The sequence below is a fragment of the Podarcis gaigeae genome (assembly GCF_964106915.1).
Source record: "Podarcis gaigeae genome assembly, chromosome: 5".
NCBI lineage: Eukaryota > Metazoa > Chordata > Lepidosauria > Squamata > Lacertidae > Podarcis > Podarcis gaigeae.
Genome location: NC_139681.1, coordinates 74,828,528 through 74,854,627, shown reverse-complemented (window position 1 = coordinate 74,854,627; position 26,100 = coordinate 74,828,528). Strand labels below are relative to the sequence as shown.

The window sequence follows — 26,100 nt, the reverse complement described above, 5'->3', positions numbered from 1 at the left end:
ACAGGAGCCGTTGTTGGCTGAGCGCTCCTCTCAAGTGGCCGCCATTTAAAGCAGCCCCTCATATCTCATAAGATCATAACTCATTTGAGGAGAGGCTTGCTTGTCTTCGCAGCAATGGTACAGCTAATTTCAGCAGCTGCTCCTAGTGGCTACCATTTTATCTTCCCAGAATTCCCTGGACTCTGGTGCATTGTGGGGAAATGGTTGTGGTCAGGAGTGGCTGCCCTAATCAGCTCTGCTTTCTTCAAGCAGTGGCAAATAAACCAAAGTACCTGAAACTACTAGTCAAAAGAAAGAAAGTACAGAAGAAAATGTGAGTTTCACAAATAAATAATGAAATGTTGTTGTTGTTGCTATTGCTTGCCCTTCTTCTGTTGAGAGCCCAGGATGGCTAACAATCAGAATATAGCATTAAAAGCTACAGCAGAACCACAATACAAAATACAATTAATATACAACATTATAGTAAACTAATTATGTCACTTTTACTAAGCTGCAAAGGCCTTCTGGAATAAATATTACAATTGACACAAGATAATATCACCAAGGCAACTATCTGTAAACTAACAGTTAATACGTTTTTGTGGTATTTTACTTTTGATTACACAGGCATCTGCTTTCACCGGGGCTTTATGAATAATATGCCGGGGATATATGTGACAGATGAGACCTTCTTGTACCCAAAAATAAAATACCACAAAAAATTACATTTTCTTTTGAATTTACCCCACAGATAATGGAGGTAAGACAAATCATGAACAGTTACTGGGGCATTGTATCTCACATTGTGGGTTGTGATCTCACTCCCTTGATAGGGTATTGCAGAACCTGCAATTTAAAAGATTTTTTTTTGGGGGGGGGGGGGTTCACAGTGATTTTCAAAGACCACAGAAAATTTCTCATCTATCAGTGGGACACTTTAAGTGTGGAGGCTGTTTAGCCTGCAACCAAGCTACTGAAACTGTCTCTTATCATGTCCCTAACAGCTCCACGATTTTGAAATGGAATTCGCTAACTGGCACCAAAAATGAATGCACTTGATTGAATGCACTTGTCAGTTGATGTACATTGTTGCCACTACCTGCCCTGTTGAGACTTGTATTTTAGAACACTGATCCCTCATTAGAGGCAAAATCAGAGAGGCTCCACTGGTTGAATACTTTATTGGACACAACCACACTTGTGATGACTTTCGCTTTTTGTAAAGCACATATCTTCAACTCATTCCATTGGTGTTAATGTGTCCAGATTATTTTCCCAGATGGAGTTCAAGCATATTTATAAAATCAATGCACTAGTTCCACATGGATTAAATTCAACATTAGAGTTCGCAAGATTCATGTCATTACATGCAGCTGTGCTTGTGGACTTCCTGCCACTATGTCTTTAAATTTGTGAGCCCTGTCCATGTTTCCTAAGGAGGTTTAACAAACTGAAGGACATCATTTGTTTACATCATTTATTTACTGTTTGTTTACAGATAGTTGCCTTGGTGATATTTCTTTCTCCTTTCTCCATCCACTGTTTCCTTGTTCATTTAAAGCAGAAGAAAGAACAGGGAGGGAAAGGGTTAAGCATCCTTCTCCCCACCATTTATTGTGTGCTCTCACTTGTCACCCCAGTGATCTTCCAAGGCATTTTAGTGATTTGGTGGAATTCTCTTGTGACAATTGCAGTAATCATTGTATCAGGCATCCGCACAACATGACCAGTCCTACGAAGTCGATGTTGAAGAATCATTGCTTCGGCACTGGTGATCTTTGCTTCTTCCAGTACACTGGCATTAGTTCACCTGTCTTCCCAAGTGATGTGTAAAATTTTCCATCTTCCAAAGCAACTGCTTTATTCTGACCTTAAAAATGGAAAGCGTAATGCTGGTGGTCAATAAAAGAGATTTAAAGACTCTCTCAAGGCAAATCTTTAAAAATGTAGTATAAACACCCACAACTGGGAAACACTGAACTGTGAGTGCTGCAATTGGAGAGCAGCTTTTACCAAAGGTGTCGTGGGCTTTGAAGACGCTCAAACTCAGGACAAAAAGGAGAAATGTGCTAAGAGGAAGGAACGCTTGGCAGACCATCACCATGATCAACTCCCACCCAGAAACCTATGTCCCCAGTGTGGAAGGATGTGTGGATCCAGAATTGGCCTACACAGTCACTTATAGACTCACTGTTGAAACCATGTTCAAGGAAGACAATCTTACTCAGCTATGAGTGGTTGCCAAAGAAGAAGAAGAAATCATTGTATCACTACCCTGTTCATTGTTTTAGTGGAATAAATATTAAGCTGTCACCTGAACGAACAGATTATCAGGGTAAAATAATTAATGAAAAGACACAATTAAGTTTTGCCGTTTGCTGACTTCATAAATAATGACAAAAATGACAGATTCGTTTTATTTCTGGCAAATAGTAACATTTTACATTTTCAGGACTGTGGCCAGTTTTATGATATTATAAATAAATTACACTTCAACATTCACACATTTCCTGAGATGGAAAGTTTCAAAATAAATAACTCGGTTGTGTGATTCAGCAGCAATGGCTCCTGAATGTAACTGCATCCTTGAGTTTTTGTGTTTGTTTTTCTTTACAAAAAGGCTCTCTTTGAAGGATATGCAAATATAAATACATAATTTTATTTGTGTGCCTCCTTTCTACGATTCAAACCATGCTCAAGGTGCCTCACAACATGGAAAAAATATGTAACTACAACATAACAAAAGTAGCCTTAAACAATAAATTAAACATTTAAAAATACAAAACCAAACTGAACAACTCCCACATAAATCACAACAAAAATAAAAAAAAGTCCTGCATGGCAGGGAACATGTGTTCCAGGACTTACAGCCAAGATGGATATACTGTTTGTCAAAGTAAGAATATGTTAAGAAGACATACTGTGAGCACTGGCCCTTTAAGCTAGGTATGAAGGATAACTCTCCCCAGGGAAAATGGTCTAAATATGCAATCTATAAAGGGACTTTGTGTTGTGAGCACAAATTGCTTTATTTTTGCATTTACATGTTTTTCAGCATTAAAAAGCCCTCCTAACCTTAATGTTACATTGAGTGGTATTGTGAAACTACAAAGGACTTTCCCCTCCCCAATCTGTGGTGAGGGTGTATCAAAGCAAAGCAGTTATGGAATAATGTGGTTGAGTAAATAAGAGAAAGTTTGCAAGTTAAAATTACATTACACTCTACAATCTGCTTATTAAACTATGTTAAGAGTATACGCCTACACAGAGGCATTGCAAAGTGGGTGCAGTGGGTGTGGTCCGCCCCAGGTGACACCTCCAAGGGGGTGACAAAATACTGTGGAGCACTCAACGTCTGTGAGAGACGGTGTGGCTTTGGTGTGTGCAGGCTTCCCGCTGCCGAAACAGTCCACCCGCCGAGCAGACTACTCGTTGCAAGGCAAGGCATGCAATCTCCCCCAAAAAGCTCAACAACTCTGGCTCCCACCCAAAAAAGGAAACAAACTCAAACCATTTTTGCAGGCAAATAATAATAATTTCAATGTGTGTGTGGTGTGACAAGAAATTTTCCACACCGGGTACCACCTGACCTTGCTACGCCACTGCCCCTACAACCATACGAAATCCACACCCTACGTATCTCAACTATTGCAAGGCTAGCATGTGGCAGAGCTTGATGAAATACCCACAAACCAACAAAACAAGATATTGTTACAAAGATTAGGAAACAGTTAAGCCAAATTAACAACAATGTTAAAGGATAGAGATAACTTGTCAGAGGAAGCTAGATAACTGGAATATATTAACAATTTATGTGAGAAGAAAATTGACGAGATCAGGTTCTGGTGTGGCTTATTTATTTAAGCCTCAAATATAACATGGAGAGAATGTATATTTCAGTAACACCTGCAGTTGCAAGAGTTTTGATGTGGTCAAACTGCTTTATTTCCAATCAGTACATATCATGTAATTTCCTGCTGAAAGCCTGTAGCTGTTTATGCCACAAATGTGACATAAACTTATTTGTTGTCCCACTTCTATTGTGCTTTATCCCCTCAAGACAGCAATAATGTGTTAGCATTGGGGAAGCACCCCAGAACAAGCTGAAGAGGACTAAAACCACCACAAATGCACTATTATTGTGTCAAGAATAGGTTGCAGAAGCATTTCCCAAAAAGTAGTAGTAGTAAAGGAAAAGCAATCAATTCCGGAGTTATCAGAACATTGGAAGCATTTTCAAAGTGCAGTTACAGGAAATATAGTATGAGTTGAAATCCAAGAAGTAGTTGTAAGAGGAATGCAAGTGGAAAGATGATCTGAACCATCTCTATTCTGCAGCCCATTGATTTACTACAAATGTCCAGTACCTACCAAGAGAATACAAATCCATTTGTCTCTAGTTTTTCTTTCACTTTTGAGTTTTAATGCACACTGAAACGATGTGCTTGATAACTCCATTAAGGAAAATTTGAAGCTGTGTATCAGTCTGATTAGACCGGATTGGAATATCTCTCAATAGTGAAGAAAGCATGTCTTTTTCCAATTTACCTGAGGGACCTCCAACATACAATCAGAATGAACAGACTGGCTTATAGAGGATTAAACTGACAGGACACTTTAATACCATTCTGTCTCAGATTCACATGCATATAGTCATAGGTTCATTCCATCCTGGTTTCTGCATATATATATATATATATATATATATAATCACCTTTAAAATTCCTATTTAAATTGCTCTTATTTTATATGAACACTTCCTCTAACACACTCACGTGGTATGCTTTTCAAAGTGTTTCCCTCAAATGATGCATTTTTGTATGGATGTATCTGTAAAATAGGCGTTTCTGGGCACATTTTTAAAAACCACGATGACACCACAAAATACAGTCTATATACAGTGCCAGCAAATTTGGGTCAGTTCATCATAAAAGGTGGAATGAACTCCCCCCCCCCCATCACAAATACAGGTGCTTAAGGCTGTACAATCTATCTATCATCTATCTATATCTATCTATCTATCTATCTATCTATCTATCTATCTATCTATCTATCTATATCTATCATCTATCTATCTATATCTATCTATCTATCTATCTATCTATCTATCTATCTATCTATCTATATCTATCTATCTATCTATCTATCTATCTATCTATCATCTATCTATCTATCTATATCTATCTATCTATCTATCTATCTATCTATCTATCTATCTATATCTATCATCATCTATCATCTATCTATATCTATCTATCTATCTATCTATCTATCTATCTATCTATCTATCTATCATCTATCAATCTACCTATCCATTTTAAATGTCAGTTTCAAACATCCTGTCACACTTTAGTATGATTTAAAAAAATAAAACCAGGAGAAGCAATTGTGGGTGAAAAAACAGGACTATTGGAAACACATTTATTATAATCTATTGTTGTTGTTTAGTCGTTTAGTCGTGTGACTCTTCGTGACCCCATGGACCAGAGCACGCCAGGCACTCCTGTCTTCCACTGCCTCCCGCAGAGGGGCGCCGACTTATAAAAAATATTGGGGGGCCCAAGACCTCGAAACCGCTGCTGCTGGGGGAACGAAAGGGGCGAGCCCCGGGCTGCCCCGACCTTAAGTGAACCTGTGAGGGCCCGCCCTTTGCGGCAGCCGATTGGCTGCCACCGTGGGCGGTGAATATTAATGAGCTAGGGGGAATCCCCGCTTCTCGCGGGGCTGACGCCAGCCCCGCGAGATTGTTGATGGGTCGAGAGCCTGCAACCCCACCCCCTCTCTAGATCGGGAGTGGCTTTGTATTAACTCATTACTGAATGTATTTTAAAAGGTAACTATCGTCAAACAAGGAAAATAAAAAATACCAACATAATTTTGTGATTTTACAAAGCATAATATAACTAATAATTTTCTTAAATTATTGGGAGGGCGGAGCCCCCCCAAACGAATTTTTGAGGGGGCTCGGGCCCCCTCAGGCCCCATGGAGTCGGCGCCTATGCTCCCGCAGTTTGGTCAAACTCATGCTGGTAGATTTGAGAACACTGTCTAACCATCTCATCCTCTGTCGTCCCCTTCTCCTTGTGCCCTCAATGTTTCCTCACATCAGGGTCTTTTCCAGGGAGTCTTCTCTTCTCATGAGGTGGCCAAAGTACTGAAGTCTCAGCTTCACGATCTGTCCTTCCAGTGAGCACTCAGGGCTGATTTCCTTCAGAATGAATAGGTTTGATTGTAATCTATTATTTCTTCAAAAAAGCAGCTTTGGAAGTGACCTGACAGGGACATAGAAGCGACCTTCTTGCATTGACCAATCTGGGGAATAGTTGAAGGAAGGATAATACTGAAAGACCTTTATAAAGTGTTGGCTATAGTTCTTTTGTGTGTGTGAGTGGACATGCTATTTCAGCTTTACTAAAGTTTAGGTACAAAAATGTCTTGGAACATTACTGGGTTGACAACTCAGAGCACATAAATGGTGGGGAGAAGAGTGCTTAATTGTTTCCCTCCCTATTCCTTCCCTGCTTTTAATGAACAAGGAAATAGTGGGTGGAGAAAGGAGAAAGGAATCAATTCTCTTGTCATTTTCTCATTTGCTCCACTCAGAAAAGCAAAACCTGTTTCTAGAGAGAAAGAAAAAGATGCCTGGGATCTTCCACATGGGTGTTTGCATTTAACGTGTAGTTAGCTGCTCAAATCACCAGAGACTAAGAGCAAGTTTAACCCTCAGCAGAATGGGCCCGCTAAGTGCATTCCTTTTTCTTTCTCATGCGTAAGTGAAACATTGCTATTCACTCCAGGGAGATATATAAAGCACAATATTACAGTGATAGGCGTTGCTGCAGAGATGATAAAACCGGTGACTCATTTCTGATACTGTCTGGCCCTTATAAACATGGAGTTAGACCCAAGGTAAGCAACACATGCATTATTTCAAATGAATTAAAGTGCGGCTAATTTAATGTGACCCCAACCCATGGATCCTGCATACTGGGATAGAGAGGGGGCAGGGGTGAGACAGTGCTGAAGTCAGTGCAGTGCAAACATGCCAACAGGAAGGACTGATGGGCTCTGCAGGCAACTGTGCACCACACCAACCTTGCCACTTTCCCCTCTCCATCCTCGTATGCAGCCATTAATCAGCCAGAGGGAGTTTGGGTGAGCAGCAGAGGCCCATCACACGAACCACTTTTGCCTTCACCAATATCAACTAAAAACAGAGTTTTTTCAACATTACCTGAGTCAAAATTTAACCAGAATAGAATTTTGCGTGGCGAGTTCCCGCCTCCCCCCGGAAATAAAGACACAGGACACCAGTATATTAGGTTAATGGGCGAAAATAGGCCACAACTTTATTGATTACAGGAATTGAGTGGTATTGGCTTAGGCATTGGTCCTATCGTCTAACCGGCTTCAGCCTGATTGCTTGAAGACCAGCAAGGGTTAACCAACAGTAGGGGGAGTCCTGCTGAGGCATGCCAACTAGGAGCTCCCCCGGGGTCACCGCTCAGGGGCGTGCCTTAGGCCCACACCTCCATAGGCTTCGGACAGGGCAGCGCCCCCCAGAATCCTTTACCAGACTACCCTTTGATATGGGGGAAGGTGATGGTGCTTCCTCCCCCCATTCATCTGCATAACAATACCCTTACCAATGCCTAACCGCCAATGCCGAGGAGGTTGTGACGATTTGCTACAAGGTAGGCGAAAAAACCAAATGGCTGGTGCCAATTTGCCAAGTGGAAAAAATTCCTACCAGGCCCCTTGACGGCGAACAACCTAGGTCCATAGCAATGTCAGAGAGCCAAACCTAAAGGGTGGGAGGGTGGGAAACCGGAGCAGCTGGGGCGCTGGAGCGGAGAAAGAGGGAAATCCTCGGCCGCAGCAGCCCTAAATAGTGCGGACCACGCCTCCCGGGCCAGCCGATTGGCTGGCCAGGGAGATGACGCGTCTGAGGATTCCCCGATCTTGCGGGGGCTGCAAGTCAGCCCCCGCGCACGTGAGGGGAGGGCATGAAGCCCGCAACCCCACCTCCTCTCCAGCTCAGAAGTGGCTTTCTAAAGAAGCTTTCTGGAAATGTACTATTCCCACGCCCCTAAAAAAACCTGATGGGTAATTGTCCTCTCCTGAAAATATTTGACAACATGCTTCCCTCAACTCAATTTTCCCCACTAACAAATACACAGACAGATTTAGAAGGCTATTTTTGAACCGAGCTAGAAGATGTCATGACACTGTGGCTCCAACTGTCAGGCTACTCAGCTTTTTATCAATTTCAGGTCTCTTGCCTAGAAACCAAGATTCACTATTTTTATAATAAACACTTATATGTAAAAACAGAATATTTAAAAACATCAGTAAACAAGGCAATCAAGTAGGCATGGTGCTAGAGTAGGATTTCTGTCTGCATTGTTGTATATGGAGTTCAGGATCTTCTTTCTATGTGTTTATGTCATGCTGACATTGTAGAATACAAGTTTTACCTGCCAAAGGGTGGAGAATGACTTCCTCATCTGTACCACCAGCCGAAATTCACAATAAAATGCAAGCAGTGTAGGTGGCAACACATAATTAAGCTCTCAGAAGGATCTGATTGATAACAGTAAAAATGTGTAGGATTTCTTTATGCAATATTAAGCTGTTATTGTTCACAGTATTTCTGAAAGCCTTGGCAGGTCACCGGCTGTCTTTTCATTGAGACAGCTTTGAAAACATAATAAAGTGTTTGTACCTTACAAGCATAGCTGATACAGAAATAATTCTAAGGTGCTAACTCAGCCATACAATCTTAGCAAAGGAGTAGAGTCTATCATTTCCTATCATGAATTTGTTTTTAATCTTGTTCTGCTTGGGTTGGTTTTTTTCCCCCTTTACCAATCTGGATCTCAGCTTTGAATATTAGTCTAAGGTCAAACTAGACAAGACAGTGGAAGGTATATATTTTCACTACTCTAAAATGGGAGTCTTAAAATGGGAGGGAAGGGGCATTAAACACTCCTGCCCTGTGATATGGCTTCAGTCTAAATCTCCTTTTTCTGCAACTGCCTTTAGCTATTAAAAAAAATTCTGAGGCGATCCAGTCATGGATCTCCCATTGTTTTCTCTGGTTTGGTCCTTCTTCCATCATGATTTCATATTTCTCTTTTTTATGAGGAAGGTTCCTCACATATTATGTTAAAGCTGAGTTCCTGTTTCTGCACCATAGCGGCAAAAAAGCATAACTTGTGGATGAAGGCAAAAAGATGCATGAATGCATACTTGAGAATTTCAAGTCAGGGATCTCTGGCACATGCTTATCACATTTTTGTACACATGCACAACCTTCTATACATTGCATTGTGTAGATATAGAGAATTGCATATGGAGATATAGAGAGGGCAAACAGGTATTTGTTCATCCTGTAACATATTAAGCAGCTTTAAGATAGCAAGTAGAGGCTGTCGCACCAGATTCTGGAAGATACCTGATACAATCTATGCTGAGATCTGGTCCCTTTGATTTTCAGGATTATTTAGATGGATAGAATATTCAGATTCTGTTCAGCAACTGGTGATTATCCCATTCTGATTCTTCTGACAAGTAGCAAATGGTGAGTTTGTTGTAATTTTCATTCATTTCATGATTTTGATTATTTGTTTGCAAACTCTTCTCTGGAATGCTTGTAGAAAAACTAACTTGAAAAATGAATGAATTAGGCAGGTATCTCAGAGTAGAGATGGTGAGGTCTATGTTCTTGGAAGTCGGAAGCCTGGGTCATTACAGGAACCTCCTAGGTGTTTCTCCTCACTTTCTAACACTAATGTTCCTCTCCCATCCATCTCCTAGGCTGCCCCCTGTGCCAGTGGCGGAGCCTCATGCTCCGGCACCAGGGGGTGGAGAGCAGGTGGGGGCAGGGCTGGTGCGCGTCCCAGGGGCTGGGTGCACTGCCCGCAGAGGCATGGTGCGCATCCTGGGGGTGGGGCACAGTGCCTGCAGGGGCATGGCACCCAGTGTGGGCAAGGGGGCAGCAGTGATGGCACCCTACTGGGATCGTACTGCCCAGGGCGGTGCACTCCCCTGCACTCCTCTTCCTCCACCAGTGCCCTGCACACAATTACTACAGGAAATGCTACTGCTCCTTCCTTCACTCACTTGGGCTCCCTTGAAATCAAGGTTGGCTGCAGCATTTTGGTCATCTGCAGCACTGAAGCGGAATGAGCCACCCTCTTCCTGGCTAGTCTGTCCATGGTTGTGTTCCTGTAAATGGGTAAAGGTAAAGTGCCCCTGACAGCTAAGCCCAGTCGCAAACGACTCTGGGGTTGTAGCGCTCATCTCACTTTACAGGCCAAAGCAGCTGGTGTTTGTCCGTTCCGCAGACAGTTTTTCCGGGTCATGTGACTGGCATGACTAAGCCGCTTTTGGCAAAAACCCAGAGCAGTGCATGGAAATGCCATTTACCTTCCCTCCGGTAAGGTATTTATCTACTTGCACTTTTACATGCTTTTGAACTGCTATGTTGGCAGGAGCTGGGACCAAGCAACGGGAGCTCACCCCATTGGGGGGATTTGAACCACCAACCTTTTGATCAGCAAGCCCAAGGCTCAGTGGCTTAGACCACAGTGCCACCCACACCAAATGCTTGCTACCACATCTTTCATTATTCTCTTTCTTTGTCTCTGATTCTCTTTCATCCACACCTCCTTCTCAATGTTTCTGTTTTATCCCTTTATGCTGAGAAAGAAGGCATGCCCTCTGGCCTGACATACAGGTCGTGTGTGATTCATGAGGAAACAACTTAACCATGAACCTAAACCTTGACTTAATTCAGCCTGCCACAAGAGCAAAAAAGGATTGAGGAGGAGCAAAGGATCTGCAAGATTCTTGCCAGGAACCATCACACTTGTGTGGTCCCAGTAAGCCAAGGCTTAGCTTATCATGCAGTGAGAACCAGATCATTGTGTAAACGTCCGTCCAAATTGATGCACCATATTTGGAATACATTTTGATTCCACTCCTCCCAAATAGGGCACCAATGAAACTGCCATGTAGAAAATTAAGATATATTCAGAATTTGGAGCCCTCAGATTTCCTGATCACTCTTACAAACATTTCTTTTTCTTGAGCATTTCAAATCAAATCAAACAAACCTCTGACATCTGTCAAAGCTTATAGTCAACCACAACCAAACCTCTTCATTGACTGGAAGCCCAGCCTTTCCCCCCAAAATATCCCTAATTTGTCTTCTAAGTCATCTTAATGACTTCTTATGCAGGGACATTGGGGCTGGAAAAATATGTTTCCACTCATAGATTCCAAGTACTAACTTGCCAGACATAGGAGGTACATTTTAAATCCTGGTGTCATGAGTTATTTGCTGCCTCATATTGGGAGGAAATGCCACCTGATTTCCAGCTAGTGTTCTTTATTGAAAATGTTAATTAATAGTCCAGTTCCTTTTTGTTATGTGCATAATTAAGGTAGCATAATCCTGAGAAAAATGCCAGTGATGCTGATGGCCACTGGATATCCTCTCACTATGAATGCTCATCTCCATGTATGACGAGTTTTATCTAGCTTCTAGGATAGAACACAGCAGACATTTATGAATAATGTATGAAAGAGGAAATCTTTGTCCAATGAATTATAAATTGCAACAGCATTTTTCACTTGTTGCATTTTCTTTTCTGATCAAGGAAACCACAGCAACTACTGATCCTGCGTTAGTGGCAAACAAGTCTCAATGGAGTTACTTTGCTTTTTATAAAATTTAAAAATGGTGACAGTTTTGGCAGTATTCAGGCATTCTGCCTGAAAATATATGGGGAGGGGGTGAATGTAGAGTTTGGGGTAAATGTATCAGACATGCCCACTCAATCCCTCCCCCAACAATCCCATGTTGAGTGTGGAAGGTCTGAAGGGGGCCTTAAGCAAGTTTAGAGGAATGACCTTCGAAGTTTCCTTCAGACCTTCTTACTCAAGGATGGATCAGGTTATTAAATGAACACAGGAACATCAGGGCAGAACCGGTTCCTGCTCCTCCCAGTTCCCCAAACTCTTCGTATCATCACACTTTCAGACTGAATGCCTATCTACTTCTAAATCAATTACTCCACACACACACACATCTTTTGTTTGTCTCAAAAGATTATTCAAATGGTCATTAGGACACATAAGCGCACTGGCAATGGACCGACCACCTCAGGCATGCAGATTCCAATGTCAGAGTCCTGTGAGCATTCTAGAGGGTCCAAACCCCACCATATATGGTCCAAAGCCCACTCTATCCTCCAGTACACATTTGGATCATGCCTGCTGAATTATTGCAAGCTGCTGGATGTGATGTTTGAATGACTAGCATCCATCAAAATGAGCAAGACTCATTAAAAATAAATGCAAAAAAACCAGACCTCATTTCCCATATACCACATTTCCCCATTTTATATTTGTCAAAATATTTATTTAAGAAAATGGTTTTACTTGGTGCCTTTGGATTTCACATTAAAGCACGAGGTCATAAAATATTGATAAAATAATTAGCTACCGTTTTCTCAGATTTAGCCTGGTATAAGCAAAAATGTGTTCTAGCAATCTTGATTAGGTTTCACGGGAAAATAGGTTCCATGCTAAATCAGAGTCAAATTATTTAGCTGAGAGACCAGCTCCAAGCATGCTTGTTGCTGAATTGAATTTGCTTAACATCTATAATGATCAAGCGAGGTTTTTAACAATAAGCCTACACTTAAGTTGTGTTTGCTCATCTCTGCTGCTTTATACTTATGAGGATATTAAATCAATGCAAGCCCTATTCATGTATGAAATTGTAGAACACAAAGGTGGGGAGAGTGGGGAGGAGCGCACTAGCTCGGCAACACTCTAAAAGTTGGTGAACATCTGTACTTTTAAAGTCTCCAGTGGGATGTAAAACCCTGATTTCTCACATGGAGCTAACATAATGATGGTGGCAGAGAGAGAAAGAGGGAAGAATTAGAACCCCAGTCTCTCCACTCACATGGTCTTCTTATTCAAATATAAAATGTCCAAATTGGGCTACAGAGTTGACCACAAGTAGTAGAAGGTGGAGGTAAAGCTGCAAGGTTTCTTTGTTAATATAAAGCTGATATTATACACTTAAAATACTCTTGCTGGAACAGTCAAATGGCCATCATCTGTTGTTGTTGTTGTTTAGTTGTTTAGTAGTGTCCGACTCTTTGTGACCCCATGGACCAGAGCACGCCAGGCACTCCTGTCTTCCACTGCCTCCCGCAGTTTGGTCAAACTCATGCTGGTAGCTTCAAGAACACTATCCAGCCATCTCGTCCTCTGTCATCCCCTTCTCCTTGTGCCCTCCATCTTTCCCAACAGCAGGGTCTTTTCCAGGGAGTCTTCTCTTCTCATGAGGTGGCCAAAGTACTGAAGCCTAAGCTTCACGATCTGTCCTTCCAGTGATCACTCAGGGCTGATTTCCTTAAGAATGGATAGGTTTGATCTTCTTGCAGTCCATGGGACTCTCAAGAGTCTCCTCCAGCACCATAATTCAAAAGCATCAATTCTTCAGCGATCAGCCTTCTTTTTGGTCCAGCTCTCACTTCCATACATCACTACTGGGAAAACCATAGCTTTAACTGTACGGACCTTTGTTGGCAAGGTGATGTCTCTGCTTTTTTTTTTTTGGACTGTCCAACAGCGCTTCAGAAAGCTCACAAGTTAGGTAGGACAGTGCCTATTATTCTTGTTTTGTTTTGGTTTTTTTTTCATTTTTCACCTATTTATTATACACAAGATGCAATCAAACAGCACTACACTTTCTTTCAGTAAAGCCTTCCATTGATATTCATGTCCTCTCTGGACTTACAGAACCCTTTCAAAAAGCTATGTAGGCTAATGACAATCGCATTCAATTTTGACAATGAATTCAATAAGGTGGGCAATATCCAACATTGGTCATACTTAGGGCAGACCCATGGAAATCAATGGACTTAAGTCCATTGATTTTATTAGGTCTACTCTGACTTACACTGAATATCACTCATTGTATATAATTACTTCTTGAACCTACTGCCAGTTAATTGAATATAGAGTGGTACCTTGATTACCGAATGACTTAGTTGATGAACCAATCAGCTCCTGAACGCTGGAAGTAGGTTTTCTGGTTTGTGAACGATTTTCGGAAGCCAGATGTCCATTCTGGCTGTTGGCATTGTTTCTGGGGCCAATCAGCCAACCAGAAGTCGTGCCTTGGTTTTCGAACGTTTTGAAAGTCGAACGGACTTCCAGAATGGATTGAGTTAGAGAACCAAGGTACCACTGTACATAGTTTCCCATCTGTGAAAGTCAGGGTTTCTTCTATTTCTAGAGGAGACTGAGACCCAGTGAAGATTATTGCTAGTAAAGGGGTGACAGGAAGACAATGCTCACCAATTCCCGCTCCCCTTCCACATCATTGCAAGGGTTTCCCAACTCTAAGGAGTAGCTTATTAGGGGGTTGCACTGGGGATCAGCAAAAATCACTGCCACTTCCTTCCCACAGTAGGAACATCCAGTTAGTGGCACTTCACACATAGGAACCCTGGATCCAGCCCAATGAATTTATTTCTGTGAACTGAATACATGCACACACACACACACACACACACAAATAAAAATCCATTAACTTTCTCCACCTCATTCATCACTGCACAGACCACTTTCATGTCCACTTTTAGGCATTCATGGAAGTGGTAGCTAATGCAGCCGTGGCCTGTTTAAACTCAGCTTCCTGTCCTTGCTTCGCCCTCCCAATCCCATGCTTATTGTAAGACATGCATGTCTGATGTATACATCCATAAAACGTAATGTTCTGTTTGAAGTATAGTGCTGCACGTCTCTAAATAAAGTAACAATATAATCCCTAAGAAATGTTATCTTTTATTCTGTCCTCCAAGAGGATGCTTTATGGAGCCCTCTCCGTAGTATTACCAGGACAATATTATTAAAGTATTAAATGACCTTGCTTGTCTCTGGAATGCCTGAACACTGTAAATTGCTGGATGCAAGCTGAAGTTAAGTGCATATAACTCTGCCTACTGTTTCAGTCTTATCCTGAGCCAAAGCACCCCTTTCATCTGGACTTCTGTGCAGTGCTCAAATTGCATCTTAAAAGTCTCTACCCTATTTTATCTGTTGTGTATTTTAGGTATTTTTATTGTTTTATTCTTTGCTTTTTAATGTATTTTAGCATATCAGGATGTTCAATTTTTATCAAGTGCCTTGAATGGTGCACAGGCACCAGAAGGATAGGATAGAAAATCTTACATAAATAAGAGAAAGCAAACTTGAATAAATAAGGAAAAATACATAATCTGAATGAACCACCACTGATCTACAATAGGACTGTCATCCCATCCAATGTTACCTAAAGCTCAAGACTGCAAAGAGGAAGAAGAAGAAGAAGAGTTTGGATTTGATATCCCGCCTTTCACTCCCTTTAAGGAGTCTCAAAGCGGCTAACATTCTCCTTTCCCTTCCTCCCCCACAACAAACACTCTGTGGGGTGAGTGGGGCTGAGAGACTTCAAAGAAGTGTGACTAGCCCAAGGTCACCCAGCAGCTGCATGTGGAGGAGCGGAGACGCGAACCCGGTTCCCCAGATTACGAGACAACCGCTCTTAACCACTACACCACACTGGCTCTCGAGAGAGTTCACATATTCAGTAGTCAGTTTACAGGGTTTGATTATGCGGATGATGAAAAATCCAATGGTGCATACACATAATTGGGTACATAATTTTCATGATTAGAACCAAAGGTTGGTATAGAATCATAGAACTGTAGAGTTGTAAAAGATCCCAAGGATCATCTAGTCCAACCCCCTGCAATGCAGAAAGCACAACTAAAGAATCCTTGACAGATGGACATCTAATATCTCTTTAAAGACCTCCAGTGAAGGAGACACCACCGTCTTCCGAGGTCTTACCACCAGAAAGTTCTGCATTAGTTTAGTTGGAATCTCCTTTCTTATCATTTGGATCCATTGGTTTGGGCCCCACCCTCTGGAGCGGCAGGAAACAAGCTTCTCCATCTTCCATGATTCTATGATTATTTATAATAGAATCTCATTCAAACCATTCCTTCCTTTTCTGGGAGTGGCAATGTGAGAATGGTTGGACTGAGCATTCCTAATCATAAAAGTGTTTAAAAAGACTATCCACTCTGCCTTAGCTTCAGATGATGTCAAAATATTCAAGGCAAAGAAAAGAAAAGGGGGTTTATCGCCTCAAATTGGCCTTTCATACTGGAAAATGCTGGCTCATGTAGTAATGCAGATTTTGGCCTTCGGTACTGATACTTCTCTTTCTCTACAAGTTACTGGTATTTCACTCTTGGTTCTCTCCCCCCCCCCCCCCATTCTAACCTGCAATTTTAAATCTGGCTTGGAAGCTTCCAGACAATTGACAAGCAGAGCACTTGTTCTCATGATTGCTGCTAAAGATATTTTTTCTTGGGGAGGAGAAGTTTCCCGGCTTCTTCAGGGCTCCTGCTAGGCTGTCGATGAGCTGTCTGTTATTTGTGCATTTGCATATTTGAAGGAAGCAGGGGTAGCACGTCCTATTTCACTGCAGGAGGCAAAACAGGAAGTGCCCCCTTGCCTTGCCATTGCTGTCATTGCTGCCACCGACCTGCTCCTGCCACAGCCCATAGGCGCCGACTCCATGGGGCCTGAGGGGGCCCGAGCCCCCTCAAAAATTCGTTTGGGGGGGGCTCTGCCCCCCCAATAATTTAAGAAAATTATTAGTTATATTATGCTTTGTAAAATCACAAAATTATGTTGGTATTTTTTATTTTCCTTGTTTGACGATAGTTACCTTTTAAAATACATTCAGTAATGAGTTAAAACAAAGCCACTCCCGATCTAGAGAGGGGGTGGGGTTGCGGGCTCTCGACCCATCAACAATCTCGCGGGGCTGGCATCAGCCCCGCAAGAAGCGGGGATTCCCCCTAGCTCATTAATATTCACCGCCCACGGCAGCAGCCAATCGGCTGCTGCAAAGGGCGGGCCCTCACAGGTTCACTTAAGGTCGGGGCAGCCTGGGGCTCGCCCCTTTCGTTCCCCCAGCAGCAGCGGTTTGGAGGTCTTGGGCCCCCCCCAATATTTTTTATAAGTCGGTATGGGCCCCCGCCCCCCCAATATTTTTTATAAGTCGGCGCCCCTGCCACAGCCTCCTGCTCTGCTGACGCTGTGAGCCCTGCCACATCCACTGCTGGTGGAGAAGTGTCACTGCAGTTAGTGCCAATTTCAGACAAGATCTTGCCCTATATGGATGTAATCTTGTCCCAAATCAGCACCACTGCGGGTACAGGTGGCATGGGCAGCAGGGCACCTGCGGGCATGCCATTTGGCCTCTGCTGCTTGAGTCAGTGACCTCATCCTGCCTAATGGTGGGGCCAATTCTGGAAGGAAGGCAGGTCTCCAGTGATTTTCCTTCAGAATCTGGAAATTTAAATAGCTTCCATTTTGTTGTGGTTTTTCTGCTGTGTGGTTTCTTTAGGGATTTAGTTGTTTTCAGGGGTGAAGACTGGGAAGCTCCATATCCCATGGCAGAGCATCTGCCTTACATACCTTACAGGTCGGGTACCCTGCTTCTTTAGATAGGGCTTGCTGCCAGCCAGAGTAAACCAGAGTTTCCCCAACTTGGGTCTTTAGCTGCAACCGGAGCTACAACTCCCATCAACCCTAGCTAGTAGGACCCGCAGTCAAGGATAATGGAAATTGTAGTCCAAAAGCAGCTGGAAGTTTGGGAAACCCTGGTATAGACAATGCTGTGCTAGGTGAACCAATGAATTCAGTATAGGGTCATGGTCTATGAGCCTATGTAGTGCATTATGTTACAGGGCAACTACTGGGCAAACACAGCTAATTGCACAGTGATGGTGTGCCATAATGCCATGTCTCAATTTATGCTAACATTACAGGCAGAAAACGTGGTGCAATTAGAATAACAGTTTTGCACTAGTCTTGTTTGGCCTGCAATAAGACCAGATCTAAACATAGCCGCTAGCATAGTAGAACTGACCTTTTCAAAACTGAGCTCACTATTTTACTTTTATAACCTTTTGAAAGAAGACATTTTGCTACTTCAGGAATAATAAGAGTCCTGGTGAGATATCTCTCTCTCTCTCTCTCTCTCTCTCTCTCTCTCTCTCTGTGTGTGTGTGTGTGTGTGTGTGTGTGTGCACGCGCGCTTTTAAGTGCTGCTCCTATTTGCTTTCAGTGAAGTCCAACAATTAAACTTGTCAGCAATTAATTGTAGCATTTCATAAGGTAGCTCTTTCACCTTCCTTTCCCCCCCTCACTGTTTTTATCTGTAATATTACAGGGATCTCAGCATGCTTTTTGGCTTGTTTAGAGACTCATGGAAATGTTTAAAAGTGAGAATCAACAGAAAGAGAAAATTGAACTTTGCCATCATATCCGAAAGAAGACTCAAGAGAAAATGATCATGGGTAAACAGGTTGTATTTACAATGGTGCCGCGGGTTACAGACGCTTCAGGTTACAGATGCTTCAGGTTACAGACTTCGCTAACCCAGAAATAGTACCTCAGGTTAAGAACTTTGCTTCAGGATGAGAACAGAAATCGTGCGGCGGCAGCAGGAGGCCCCATTAGCTAATGTGGTACCTCAGGTTAAGAACAGTTTCAGGTTAAGAACGGACCTCCGGAACGAATTAAGTTCTTAACCTGAGGTGCCACTGTATTAAATACAGCAGAATTAGAGGATCTACAATCAAACCTATTCAGCTAGATTAACCAAATCAAATTCATCCAGGTGGGTAAATTGTAATAAAGGGAAGAAATTCTATTCCCCCATCTCCTGAGCATGTTTACAGCATTGGGAAGAATTATTCCTTCCTGCTGCATGCATCTTTGGTGTGTGAAGCTGACATGCACACTGTGGTCCCACCAGGTTGTATTCACCCCAGTAAGCCTGCCTGGCCAAATGGTATCCTCAAGTACTCCCCAAGGCAAGTACAACGCAATGGTGCCTCAGGTATTGAAGCAACCATTTCATAAATACTCACACCTGCCCAGAATAAGTGGACCAGATTTTGAAAACACTATTCCAGACACACAGACGTCACTCAACAGTGTGAAAGAAGAACAAAAATTGGTGTCCCCAGAGACAATCAGGGACTCCACCTCAAAATTCCTACTCAGTCCCCAAAAGAGAGACTAGCAAAGTCAACACTGTAAAGGCAGGAGGCACTGAAAGAAGTAGGAAGAGTCACTCAAATCCACCATTTAATTAAATAAAACTAAATAGTCTTGTGGTAGGGATTAAGTGCTTTACCATCTTGGCAAATGCTAAAGTGGTATTTGGCCCTAGAAAAAATAAAGTGGCTAGACCTCAGAAATCAGTAATTATAGACTAGGCATGTGACCCACCAAAGTTGTGAATAATGTTGAGCTGCGAAGGTTACCTTTCCCAATATGTGAAGAAGTCCCATTGTGCTCATGGAATGTCCTATGAGCCCTTTAAACCCATAGGTTACAATTTTTAACTCCCTTTTAATATCTTCAGCCTTATCTCTCTCTCTCCCCCCACCCCCCGGAAGATACAGATTTTTTTATCTCTGGCTATACCAATTCATAGGGGGGGGGGGAGTGAAATTCAAGGAATCCAATACCCATGTTGGCTTCTTCCAATATCAGTGTTGCACATGGTGATATTATTGAGTGTTATTACTTCTGGTCATACTGATTTGATCTCAAAAATGGAAACCTTTCCCAGTCTCTATACACATTAATATTCCTGAAATGAAGCTACTAAAATATAAACTTGGGTATTGCATCTTATCTATATAATGGCTGCTATTAAAACTATATTTGCACTACTATCATTTCTCATGAAAGGGCAAGTTTTAGTGAAGTAGGAGGAACACTTAAATAATAGCTAACATTTTGGGGGTTTTCAATCAGAGTTCAGGGAAACCTATCATTAACTTTACAAATGAGACTCAAGTTAAAAGGTTTCTAGCAAATTACCAATGAACCAGAGCCTGTTCCAGGCAGAGATATTATTCCTGAATTGCTGCCCTGATATATAACTGCAACATGTTTCCAATTGATAATCTGTGGTGATTTCCTTGGTGCCGTGTCAAGAAGATTTCAAAGCAGATCACAACACACCTGAGAGAGTGAAATATTCTAAGTTAAGGGTAATAACTGTAATGATATAATCATAATAATAGGGCTGAAATTAGGCCCAGATTCAACTAAACAGTTACACTAGTAGGAACCAGCACAAGGAGTACCACTAATTCAACAGGGCTTCCCCTCTCTCGTCCCTCCCCATGTGCCCCCACCAAAATCAGCTTGGGGGAGGCATGTTGCAAGAACCTTCAGAACAGTGCTTGCTGGATCACGCACCTGTTGTTTCAGTAAGTGTGAATTAGGTAAAGGTAAAGGGACCCCTGACCATTAGGTCCAGTCGTGGCCGACTCTGGGGTTACGGTGCTCATCTCACTTTATTGGCCGAGGGAGCCGGCGTACAGTTTTCGGGTCATGTGGCCAGCATGACTAAGCCTCTTCTGGCGAACCAGAGCAGCGTACGGAAACACCGTTTACCTTCCCACCAGAGTGTTACCTATTTATCCACTTGCACTTTGATGTGCTTTCAAACTGCTAGGTTAGCAGGAGCAGGGACTGAGCAACAGGAGCTCACCCCGTCGCATGGATTTGATCCGCCAACCTTCTGATCAGCAAGTCCTAGGCTCTGTGGTTTAACCCACAGCGCCACCCGCATCCCGTGAATTAGGTAGGTTGACCTTAAAAGGTGAATCAGGTCAAATTTCTCCAACCCAACCCCACTACTCTGAAACCACTCCAGGAAGTGTAGCCAGCTTCTTCCTTCTAGCCACACTTCTTGAGTGACATGACCCATGAGATCATATTGCTGATCATAATGCTGTTTTTAATATTTGGTTGGAAGCTGCCCAGAGTGGCTGGGGAAACCCAGGCAGATGGGTGAGGTGTAAATAAATTCTTCTTCTTCTTCTTCTTCTTCTTCTTCTTCTTCTTCTTCTTCTTCTTCTTCTTCTTATTTCATTCTAAGAAGTGTGGGAAGCTGAAATTGACATAGAGGGACTTGCACTGTTTACAGTTGCACGTTACCTTCCTTTTAAAGGTTTTTCTTTCTTTTTTTAAGAGTACATTTAAGGTAACCAAAAGCCCTTGTCCTTGTCTTCTTTGAAGCTGAACAATGGGGGTGGGAGTGGGAGTGGAAGGTTGATTACTTGTACAATTTAAGTGTATGTGTGTGTGTGTTTTTTGTGTGTGTGTGTGTGTGTGTTTGGGGGGAAGAGAACTTCAGTCCTTATGAAATCACTGGTTTGCTGACCTAAAGATCAAAAACAATAAATATTCAGCACTACCCTACAAAGTCCTCCCTCCCTTTCTGTAATCCAACATGTTTGTCACTCGCTCTCTTCTCCTTTTTGAGACTCAGAAGTCTCACTGACATTAACAGGTTTTTGGCAATCCAACCTAGAGCCCCAGTCTGCTGTTTGTCAGATATGCAATCTAAAGTGCAAAGATAAAAACAAGAGATGCAGCTTGAAAAAAATCAGCTGCGCAGCCTTTGCCTGTCTTGGATCGCCATCCAGAATAGTGATTTGGGAATTGACAAGAGACACCATCAAAGTCAATTAGCATTGTTGAATCAAGGTAAGGGGGCACCAAATGTTGAAAGAGCTGGTAGCTGCAGAGCAATTTGGAGTTGGACAGTTCATTGAAAGAGAAGCTAAGCCCAGATGCACTGCGTAGGATAAGGCATTAGTGCTTCTGGAAGGAAAATAACAATGTCATACATGATTACAAGTTTTTGTATTTATCTATGTTATCACACACATACGCGGGTCAATCTACTATTAAACTAATGAAGCTTAAGCTTGAGGGCCCCTGTTCCCAAGTGACCCCCATAAGAGACTTTAGTCTACATTGCTTAAAAAAATTGGGTCTAATTGACTCAATCTGAGCCACTTTGATTTGACTCAAATTGCTTTTTTGTTATTGCATATATTTTGACAATCCCAAAGTCTGAGAGTCCATAGCACAGCTGTTGTAAAGGTATGGTGATCTGTTGTAAAACAACCCCACTGAAGAAGATAACAGTGGTTACTCAGACCATGTTGCTGATTGTGAAGGGGCCCCCATGACAGTAAGCTTCAGGGCCCTCAAAATGTAGGTCTGCTGCTGCACACACACACACACACACACACACACACTGTTATGAGTTAGTGGGTGTCAGTGTTCACTTCCTGGATTTAGTAAGTGTTAGAATTTAATCAACACTTGGAGAATTAAACTGGAATTCAGACTCTTAATAGCTGGACTTAACTTCCCACGTTGAGGTGGTTGCTGGAGAGATGGGCCATAAACAGAGCCCTGAGACAATGCCAGAGTTGCTGTTAGGAGGAAGTTTTAGGAGTTCAGGTGGCTGTGGCGTGATTGGGGGTGAAAGGTGTCTGGCTGCTAAATGCAGCAAGCTGGAGGGGGTGGTGGTCAGAGCACAATGTGGGCTAACAGTTTGATTCAGATGCTGCAGCCATATATCATAAAGACGCCACAGTCTGCACTGTGCTTCATTGTCCTCATCTGTCTGTCTGTCTATCTATCTATCATCTATCTATCATCTATCATCTATCATCTATCTAATCTATCATCTATCTTTCCTAGTATCAGGGTGAACAGAAGACAGAAATGTACTTTGAAGTCACCACACACCAGTTCTAATTGCATATAAATATGAAACAAGATAGTGCCTATATGTTTTGGTTACATAAGGAGTTGAGTCTTACCACCCTTTTGTCCACAGAACATTCAGTTTGTTCAAGTACAATTGCATATGAATCAGGTAGGTATGATAAGAGGCATTTTAATCACTGGGGCATTTAATAGATTTTTAATTCAGTGGTATAAGTGCATCAATCAGATTTGACACTGTGAGTGTTTCATTCTGAATGTTGGGTAGTGCTTCTTGTAAGCATGGTGCATTGGTAATTCATCATGGGGGGGATATTTTACTGGGTTAATGCAAAATAAAAATAAAAATGGGGGGGCAGAGATTCTTTTTAGTGTAAGGCTGCCTGAAAATATGGTTGTTTGCCACTGATTAATATCTACAGCAGAAATAATGATAAGAACATTACCAAAATGCAGAACTGATTTGACTCATACAAGAAACTTTCGCCGTCTCTCTGAGTAATTGAACTGCATTATGGAATACAACAGATATAAATTAGGGTCCTTTCACTAAGGACCCAGCCATCTGCCAGTTATCATCTTCGCCCTTTGCTTGCCAGCAGCAGCTGAAGATCCCATTTATAATAATGAGTACTAACAAGCCAGACAAAGAAGAATACAATCTCAAACATCAGGTACTAAATTGACCCGTGCAGAAGGAAAATGAAAGATTCCTCCCTGTGGGAAAACTTTAAAAAATCAGCTTATGTGACTGTGCGAAGAAGGAATTGCTAATTGGGCATATTTTTTTAACTTTTCCAGCTACTCTGTATGTTTGTAGTTTGTGGTGAGAGATAGAGAGAAGAGAGAGAATGTAGATCACATTGCTTGCTAGATCAGGTTATATATTTCACTATCTCTTCAATAGTGTTCAGATGCAACCTACTAAGGTAGTTTCATTGGGTTGGATCCATACTTTGTATGGGAAGCTTAGGGAAGACCCATTGAAACCAATGGGACTTAAGTCAGTAATTACTGGAGTGTTGGTCATTAGGAGATTTTGGATAAGGTATCACAAGAATGCTGATGGTATCCAGTTCTATGTCTGTGTAACATCTGAATCAGGAGAGGCTGTGTATGTTCTCAAACATGCCCTGGATGTAGTCATGGGGTCGATGAGGCAGAAGACAAACATAGCATAGCAGTTCAAAGGTGGGCAGGATTCCAAGAGTAAGACATTAGCAGGGGGCTTGGGGTCTGTTGTACAAGTCAGAACAGAAAGCAGGAACAAGAAGCTGGGTTGCTCAAGTTAAGAACCTGTGTTGTTCCAGCAGCTAACAGTCTTCTATTGAGTGGTGTTTTGTTCTTATCTTGGTTTTAGGGAAAGCACTTAGACATTTTTAAATTACATTGTGGTATAAATTGTATAGCTAAACAGTGTCAGGTCAGAGTAAAGAGTTTATCTTCAGTATGTGATGGAAACCACACAACTAAGGTGTCAGATGCACCCCTGTGGGAAAGGAGTTCGATAACTTAGGGGCTGCCACAGAAAATGCTCTCCCAGGCCACCTCCACCCTGACCATCTGAGGGCAGCAGAGCTACCAAGAGGTTTCTCTCTGCTTATCTCAATACCTGAAAACAGTCTTTTAGATATCTGGGGTCAGAATCATTTGGGGTTTTTAACATTAATGTGAACACCTTGAACAGGAAATGAACTGGAAACCAATGCAAATGTTTTAAAACAGGGGTTATTTGTGATCTAAGTGGAACCCCTGCATTTTGGACCAGTTGTTTTGAGTCATCTTCAAGGGTATTCCCATGTAGGAACACATCATAGTGACCCAATCTGGAAGTCACTACAGACTAGAGTATATATTGCAACTATGGTAGCATAAGTATTTGGTAATAATTATAAATGAATAAATATAATAGGATTTATTTATTTTTTGCAGTGGAGATAATCAAGAAATCTTGGATTATTCTTATGAGTTTTTTGGGAGGGTCATCTGGATGACACCCTGTCCCCCTTCCAAACCTGAGGTAGAATTTATAACAAACCAGTCAAACCAGTTCCTTTGTTAAGATAAGGACTTTGGCCAGCTAGTTAAGTACCACGATTTACAAGTCCAAAGAGGTTGCCATAGAAACCAGTGGGTGACCTTACCCCACCGCCTCTCCTAGCTGCTACCTCAGAACTATAGGCAGAGTTTTGTGTCAGCTGAAAAGCTGAATGTTTGGAGCTGGAGAAAGAGACATGTTTGTCCTGTGCTAGACTTTGAGTCTCCCATGGAAACCGAGTATGGAAGCAAAATCTGACAGGGTGTTAATGCTGTGAGCCTCCACCCCCACCCCCAGTGCTCAGGTTATATGCAGTATGCGTGTAAATAAAACCATCTCCCTTAAGGATACCACAGTCTCTGACCTTCATTCCAAGGAAACCAAGCCCTCGGTAAGTACCCCTGGAATCCCTGAAATCTCTCACTGCTTGGAGATTGGGGTGAATCGTAACATTATAAGTATATTTGGCTCCAAACTGTGGATTTTGAATATGGGGAAGTTACTGAACTTCACTTTGTAAGGTATAGACATATTCCTCTGCATTTTCTTCCTTTCCCTCACAAACTTCTTTACCCTTTTTGCATATCAAAGCAACCATATTTTGAAATGCAAATTCAGTCAACAGATAGAGCTGTATTTTCCAACTACCTCAATTTAATCTCGTAATGATTTTTTTTACCAATGCAAAGAAGAGTCTGCTTTGGCTACAGAACACATTTCCTTTCCCACAAGCTCTTTTCGGCTTACACGTTACAAAAGATGTTTAATGAAAAATGTAAATTTTGCAAGGCACCTGCTGTAAAAGATCATTTCCCCTTCATTTGACTCAAAGATATATGGAGAACTTCACTGCTTTTGTAATGTTATCACAGCAGTACAACCTATTTTTATATATTTTTGTGAGGACTTGGAATTCAGATATATTTTTTACACAGACAAGTTATTCATTTCTTTCAGTGGTGGCTTTATTCAAATAATAGAGCTGCCTCTTTATTTAACATTGGGCAATGTTCTTGGCTATGACTGGGTTGGAAAGAGCTACTTTAGATGGACCCAAAGGATTGGGTCTACTCTGTAGGATGTTATTTATTTTTTGGGAGAAAAAAACATTTTTATCAAGGAACAGATATTCAAGGCATTTCAAAAACTCCTCTGGGAATTCCCATCTTGATCATGCAGAAATGGTGATGCGGTTCTTTGGTCCCTGGTCTAGGTCTTCCTCAGACTACAAAACGGTCTGAAGGCAGAAGCTACAGTTCTGCCTTCAAAACTAAACAGGTGCCATGGATTGGCTGGATACAGAAGAGTGGTGGGAGGCCTTAGCTGATGTGTTTGTTGGAACTGCAGATGTACTGTTGGCTGTGCTGCTC

At 42.1% G+C, this 26,100-nt stretch overlaps 1 long non-coding RNA gene across 1 annotated transcript in view; it reads right to left on the bottom strand.

Annotated features, from left to right (window-relative positions):
• LOC310845138 overlaps positions 1 to 26,100 on the bottom strand; it is a 198,898-nt gene that overhangs the window by 130,433 nt on the left and 42,365 nt on the right. The gene's annotated exons all lie outside the window — the stretch shown is intronic.